We start from the raw sequence: 8,653 nt of genomic DNA, 5'->3' as shown, positions 1-8,653 counted from the left end.
AATAAATTCCCTTTTTACTCGTTTCACTTTGAAGAAGGAAAGACAACATAAATAATTAATGACCCGTCGTTAGCTGTCGTCAGCGTCCGAGGGCAATGCGACCGAGTGAAAAAATCTTGGCGTCATTTTTTGTATGACACGTCAGCACATCAAGTATTATTGTTCCTAAAAAGAATTAGCATAAAGAGACGTTTCTTTGAGGACGCGAAATAATATAAAAATTCATAAAATCATCTATCAAAAACATATAATCCGTCGTCTTAAAAAGTAATAGTAATAATAACATTATTTCAGTGTCTTTTTTACATTTAACAAGCTAGTAATAATTCCATACCAGTAAAAAGGACCGTAAGCCATTGACATAAAAATGTCGTATAAAGACGCCCGGGATATCAAAAAATAAGATCTCCTCAGATTATATAGAACCCATGACACAAGAGTTTTATGTTTAAACCTAATATATATAAAAAAAATAGTCTCAATTTGAATGACACATCAACAATCTACGCGATAAAGTACTTTGCTAAAAATAGTAATGAAAATGGAAATAGTGAAACATAAAAAAGGGAATATATATTTTTATAGTAAAAATAGTACCGACAAAAATTATTCATCATTAACGACCCGCAGACATCATTATCTGACTAAAGATACGACTAGAAAAAAAAACTAAAAATAAAATACAAGGGAGTAGAGTCTTCGTCTGCACATTATACGTTTTTACGTACCGTAAATTTTCCGCCCTAGTACTACATACCAGACGGTTATCTATACTACATATTCTAGTCTCTATCTTCTTTCTAAAAATATATATATATATATATGTACAGATGGGTTTGGGATTAGTTGCATAGGGGGTGAGGAAAAATTTCCCCCCAGGCCTTGATGATTACCCCTATTCAGGGGATCGTACTTCGCTGCTGACGAGTAAATAAATACTTTACTTTTTTTAGCTCCCTTAAAATAAATAAAAAAAAAAATAGAGAAATACAAGCAAGAAAAATTTTATTTACCTAGACGACTATCAAACACGACATGGAGATTCGTCTTGATGATATTATTTCTCGTTGAGGAATAAAATTATCGTATACATGTACTTAATACCAGAGAACGTTACACATTTGGTTTATTCATTGACGTTCGTTATTGATGCTCGAAAAATACATTTGAAAAATCCATGCGCAAACGAAAGCTTCTCACGCAAACTGCGGGTCAATTGATGGTAAAATAAAAAAGAAAAAAAAAACAACGGCTCTATTTCACGGCATGCGAGATTCCAATATCGGGCGAAATTTAATACAGAGGAGTGGGTATGATCTTTTGGTGATATTGTCGTACTGTGTTGACGTTATGCCGTGAGAATTGATTAATGGACTTGGCAATTTGAGCTGAAGATAAATGCAATCGTTAATTTATTTATTTACAGTGACTTAAATTTTTATTATCTGAACAGAATCGCGATAAATTTAATTTGCAGAGAGAACAAAAAATGAAAAAGAAAGTAAATGAAAATAAAAAAAACGTGAATAAAATAGAAAGGAGGGAAAAAAGCTTAACTTAAAGAGGATAATGGACGTGGCAGTTACAAAAGACTAGCTAATGAAGAGAACAGATGAGAAGGCATCAGAAAAAACACGAAAAGGGATCGTACATGTAAAACAAAAAAAGCTTTGAACCAAAGAGGGAAAACAGAGTTTGAGGTTGACAAAAAAGAACTAGGTGATCGAGATAAAAAGCTGACGCACATAGAAAGTCGAACTATGGTTCGGAGTATATAGCACCAGTACCGGCAGTATAACGGCTGGTTCTTGCGAGAAACAATTCACTAGGGAAACGGAGAAGACACACTGGACAACCGTTAAATCTTGATCGGTACAGAGAATCGCCGGGATCGAACGTCTAATCCAACTAGTAATCCTTTCTAATCCTCGGAAGATTCAGGGGAATCGACGTGACCTGACCATTTATAATGTCCGACTAATCTCTTGAACTGTTTCCATGCGCCTAACCTACTGCTGTTCGTCTATTTGTCTATTCGTCTGCTCCACTCCTGTATACTGATGTGCATCTTACCCTCATTGCTTCGCTATATCTACATTATACCAATAATAGCTGCTCAGATTGTGTGTAATGCCAGCTCTCTATTCAAGCTGCTTACTGACGTCAATTTGAATCAGCACTCAGCAGTCTTGTAAACACTGAGTGTCAGTAGCATTGAAGTTGCGTTTTGTTTGACGGACTTGTGACTTGCGATGTCATAGAAACTATCTCATGATTACGATCCCTCAAAGTACGTCCATCAGACAATGTTGAAGGCTCCATTAATTAATTAACTAATTAATCAATTAATAAATTAACAAAATCTGAGTACTACGTTGACTTACTGTTGGTCTATTAGTTGATGATTCCCTGTGATATCATAGACCGTCAGAGATTATTGCCCACAAATACTGTACCCAATAGAAGGCAGGAGTTGCGTTGGTGAGTTACAAAATTTAATGACAATAGATTACCGTCTATTTGAATATTTTCTATTAAAAAATATTTCTGTAGAATCTAGTGTATAACTTTTAATAAACATATAAATGTATATGTATATAAATATTGTATACTGTTTTAAAGCGTACCGTTAGCTTTAGTGGCGCAATACTCGTAGTATCGGATACTCGGCGTCATTTTGTGGGTTTTTGTGCACCAGCAGAGATTAAAAAAAATAAAAAAACGAGTAAAGTTAGTAAACATTCCGCATATCAGACTGGGTGTACAATGCGTGCAAACGTCATATGTATACATTGAAAAATCTCTTTGAATCGCGACGAACCGTAAAAACCGATGCTACTCTGCTCTATACACTGAAGCCAAACATTTCCACTATACTTGCTCTTATTAACGAGTATCACTGATTTATTTTTCGAGGCGGGTACATGCAGGTGAAAATATTAAATCGATACTAAAATGTTTTTAATTAAACAGACTGTTAAATTGTAAAATAATCTTTGGATTTCGTGCAATTATTTAATGCTAATTCACTGAAGATTATATATACCAAAGGGATTAATTTGAATGACTAATATTGATATCATGTGTCAGTTTGATCTATAATCAACATACGGAAGTTTGTCAGTCAAAGTAAGCTCGGGCGTAAGCAAACATCTCAGCTATTGTTCTTAGACCGCATAAGAGTAAAGAGCGTCTTAGTTGTACGGCAAAGTACTGGTATAATACTGACGTAGTTTAACTTCTCTTAAACTGTAAATATCCAAAATAATATATATATATACATGGATATATGTGTGTATGGGCATATGTATAGATAACGGGTGTATCAGAAGTAAACGGGTACAAGCAACAACAAACTAATGAGCATTCATCAATCACTTAAGAATTCTGTCAGTCGTTATAGTCAAGATAATGAAAGTTTAAATAAGAAAATGCAGCGTTTACTCTCTCTCGCAAAACAAACTTTGAATACGTAATACACTGTCAAGACCAAACAGATCCCGAAAAGTAAAAATAAATTAACCAACTTAAGGCGAAGACTCGGGAACAAACATGGAAACTATCACGGAAAATATATCAGACTATTTTTTATACGCTTTCATTTTGTCTGGTCTGATATCACGTGGATTCGCAGTAAGAAAGAGATTCATTTTATGCGGGAACAAAGTGTCTCATTTTTCGTCTTTTCACTTCATCACGAGCAACCAACACAACACATATGCACACACTCGTTTTCTTAGTTCCAGAACCCAACATTCTCTTTCTGGATCTCCCTTGTGGCGCTGGGCTCTTTGTGTTGCTTGTTACTCTGGGTAACACGGTGTTTACTGAGAATTAAATATGTAGTTTTGAATTAGTAGTGAATAAGACGGGCAAGTAAACTTGCTGGAAGCCGCATAAGATATAGTCTCGATGTAATGAATGGTCCAGTGTAAATATCTCGCGGCGTGTCTGGAAAATGGGCATGAGGTCATTGCTCCAACTAACGGGCTAAAAATAAAAGAATCTAAAAGACTGGGGCAAGATGGGATGATTTTTAAATGTTTGTTTATTTTTTTTTGCCACTTTAAATTAAGTTTCAGTAATTTTTAGAGCAATAATGTTTTCTCTTTAGGCATTTATTTCAAACTGGAGTATTACGAATGGATATGAAATTCAAAGTATTCAAATATTGGAATGCCATTGATAAAAGCTTGTGTTTTATATCTCTATAGACTCGTTCCTATCCCCTTAGTGGCTTTTGTCGAGACTTTCCTACAGTGAGCAGTATATTGTGGATCGTAACAGTCGTCTGGCTTTCGCAAATCTCTGGTAATCCAACGTACTGTCTGTCCAAGCGGTCCATCGTGAAAAGTATCCTGAGATTGAGAATAAGAAGCTAAAGAACTAGAGGTATGAGCAACCCGAAGATCGAGTAAAATGAACCGACAAAAGGGCATACTTCGATTTTCCGTTGATCCTGTTGAGTATCTACGCGAGAAAATGTGAGAATAAAAAAATAATAGCTAAGATAAGAGATGTAAAATTCAAAGTTATGTAAATCCTATTCGAATAGTTGTATCTGAAGTGTAGACGCTAGAAAACTATATTTTTATTATTTTATTTTTAAATCACGCGTAAAATATATCACATATATGGAGACATTTTCTCGGCTCTGCAGGAATTCAACGTCATGTGCACAACGACTGAATAAATATTTAGATTTCATACACTGTTTACCATACACTTTATCCACTATGATCTTCAAGTCTATTTATATGGAAGTATATAAATATAAACAAACAAACATAGAAGAGTTCAATGTTTAATTAACTTTTGAAATTTAGGTATCGGATGTTTAATTACTTTGGAAGCATATATATACAGGTCAAATTCTAGTTGGATATAAAACAATTTACTCGATAAAAAAATGCAAAAAAGGCGAATTGATTAATAAAACTTTTGTTGATTAATTATTTATAAATTTATAAAAAAGATCAAAGGATGATTTCCAATTCAATTCTTCGTATAACTAAATAGACGATGAAGAAACAAAAAAATAAAATGAATATTTGCAATAGTATAAATAGTGCACAGTGTATACAACAAACAAGTTTGAATTAAACTTTGAAGTATTTTCTGTTTGCTGCTATTCGAGGAAATAGGAATTTTATCGAAAGACCTTTTGCACGGAGAATGCTATTGGAATTACCAATACCCATTAGCACGGATCGAACGTGTGTTGGATACGTGCAGTAATACAATAGCTATTGAAAACAACAATGAAATACTTTGTTTTATCTTTTAATTATATATATTTTTAAATATTAATTAAATACATTACTAATGTATTTTTTGTGGCAGACACTTGAAATCTACGACATTTAGCGCCTATAGCCGGCAGCTAAAAATATTAGATAAGACACAGCTGGTAAAAAAGATACCTAATCGTTATAATAGTGACGTCATCGTCGGATCAAAAAACATTTTTTGGTTACATGTGCGATAGCAAACGACCAAAAAATATCGAAGTAACTTAACGAGCCATCTTGTGACAAAATTTATCATCATTTTAATTCGTCCACTTACCAACTTCTCTCTAATTTTCAACAAATACTCAAAACAATCTGACCAAATAAATAAACGCGGATTTATAACCTGCCATTTATAGGCACTAAATGTAGTAAATTTCAAATATCTGCCACAAAAACTCGCCTTCGGCTTGGGCACCAATCTTCACACTCGCGTTTTAAACACGATCGCACTCGATAGATAAACTACTATTTTAGATTAATTATTTAAGAAGAGCGTTAAATATTTTTAATCAAATTAAACGACATTGAATGTGAGGTGATACTTTTGAATTGACTTTTTTACAACCTTCTAATTTTTGAATTGACCAACACATTAATACTTTTCAAAATGAAAACTAAAATCTCCATAAATAATTCCCGCTAAAAATACAGACACGTCATGAAATTTTTTAGTTAAAAAGTTCATGATAAGAAATTTTACAGTAATCTGGGTTTCATATTTTTATATGATATGAAACATAGAATTTGTTTTTTATTCAAAATCGTTCTCAATATAAATTTTAAATAATTGATTCTATTTCTGTGCTGATTCCCGTAAAATTTATAAAGTATTTAAAAAGATATTAACTTTGCATTAAAAATATGACATCGAAATCCGTGTCCTATTACAGACACTTTGAAAAATAGATTGAATAGAAAGCTCGCAAAGCGATTGAAATAGTTACGTAATACAAAATGAGATTATTCTTGGATTTCGTTTTAAAAGTTTCTGTAAGTGATAAATAAATAAATAGATAAAATTCCAAAGGAAGTTAATTTGAAATAGTGTATTAATATTTAAAAGACATGATTGAGAATGGGAGTAGTAAGGTTAATGTAAATTTATTCATGACTTTGGAGAGTGAAGAAAAGATATATAGAGCTTAATAGATTTACCAGTGAGATTTAAAGTTCAAAGAGGACGAAGAGAAAGCCTGGTTTGACATTAAAAAGAGTTGATAACGTTAATCGAGGTAAACTACTCTTTAAAAGTCATTTTTTTTTAATTTTATTCTTTGGCTTTTCTGTTTTTTGGCTATAAATCTTTTATCATTAGCATAAAAGGCATTAGTAACTGCGGTGGCTCGGCAATTAAAGTAACAGTATCCACGTAGTGACTCTGCTGGTGGAAGTAAACGAGCTGCTATTGCTTTTAAAAGGGGTGTTCCCCTGCTTAATTTCGATATCGTTCAAGTCCAGTAGCTCACTGCTGCTTCACTGTCTGTATAAACTGCTCCTGTTTTCTCGACCAGAGTACACTCGGAATAGCAAAAGCTGATTTACCCCTTGATCGATGAGCCAGTTCTTCCCCTGAGGGCCAGTCAGTTTTGCATTGTTATTTCACCGTGAGATTGAGCTCTCGCAAGTAACTATAAATTTATGTCTGTCATACAGTATCGGATAAATTTACTACTGAATTTTTAAAAAGTTTAAACAAAATGATAACTTTATACTATAGAAATTTTATAAATTAATCAGCAGTTTTCATAAAAGTGGATACTATTTTTTTTTATTTCAGAGTATCGTGAAAAATTTATTTAAATTAACAAACCGAGACTTGCAGTCTGACATTCGTGAAATATAAGTGATATAAATAAAAATGTTTACATGAGATTCAAATATTAAATTGAAAGAGATTGAATTATAAATAATTTTAAATGAATACCAAAGCTGATTGGAAAGAAGATATAAAGATAACGTAAATAAATTTATAAGTATAATGGAAAAACAGTAATACCAAAAGCGATTACAGATTTCGAGGTATTCAGATATTCAGAGATAGGAAAACGATTAAAAATAAATTCCCGATTAAAGCAAATCGTTATTTCTTTCGATTTATTTAAAATTGTTTTTTTTTTATGTTCATATATGTAATTTTTATTTGTTACTGTGCACAATTCAAATATGTATTTCATGGGTAAAATGAGACACGCTGAAATACTAGACAGCGAAAATCGAAAAATGAAACAAAAATTAAAAATAAATTTTCATGAGTTTATTGTAATTGATATTTTCCAGATAAACTGAGAGTATTTTCAGAAACTCTTCTAGCTGTATATAGAATATCAAATGTTGAAACCATAAATTTCTTTGGTTACTTCCTACTCGTCAATGAAAGTTTAATCGAGACCGATATCAGACGTGAATAAAAGTTATTCTTGGATTTTATTACTGAAAACTTTAAATTTGAAGTTAATTAGCAGTGAAGTTATCAAATGAACAAAAAAAAGTATCGACAACTTTGAACACAATACTGGTTTCAGTCATTTGATTGAATTTTCACATTCGATATCAATCTTGAAAATTGAAGTTTCTCGTGAAAATTTAAGTGTGATTTGTTACAGAGGAATCATTCGAAGTGCATGAGCCAATTCTGACTACAATAATAATAACAAACCAATTAAACAAAAGCATAATATTTTGATTGACTGCATAGAAATAATATTAAAAATAAAATGAAAAAAAATATTATTCAAGCCTTTATATTTTACATCCACAGAAAAAAAATTAATTAATCAAAACACGAAATTTTAATTGAACGTTTGCAACAATATTCAATCTAAAAAAAATATATATATATCTCCATATATATATACATATATTCAAAAATCGAGACATGCCTCCCAGCAAAACTGTCATATCAGAAATCACTTGTAAGTTTCTGAGTACTCGAATTCTTTTGTATACTTTACTAAAACTAAACCGTGACTATCGTAAAGTAGTTTATTAAACATTTAAAATCTGCGGAGCCGCATAATGTGCAATAAATAATAACGTCAAAACCACACGAGGTTTGTATTTCCACAAGATCTCAACAGATCTCATTAAGAACTGCTTGGAACGGATGGTGGACTATCCCATTAATGTTTCGTATTGTCGTGAAATCACGTAAGCTCAAGCTCCGTAAACAAACTTGTGCATACGTACATACATACTTGTAGATACCTACATACACAAACGTTGACAATATCTCCAGAATCCTCGGATCCACACACCGACGATTACATATTGTATTACTAAAATCTCGTTTTGCGGTTCATGGTTTTCCTCCTGTTCTTAAAATATATACACATATCTAGAAATATGTTATTACTGACATT

This window comes from Microplitis mediator, chromosome 5, assembly GCF_029852145.1.
Source record: "Microplitis mediator isolate UGA2020A chromosome 5, iyMicMedi2.1, whole genome shotgun sequence".
Taxonomy (NCBI): Eukaryota; Metazoa; Arthropoda; class Insecta; order Hymenoptera; family Braconidae; genus Microplitis; species Microplitis mediator.
This window is presented reverse-complemented; position numbering follows the sequence as displayed.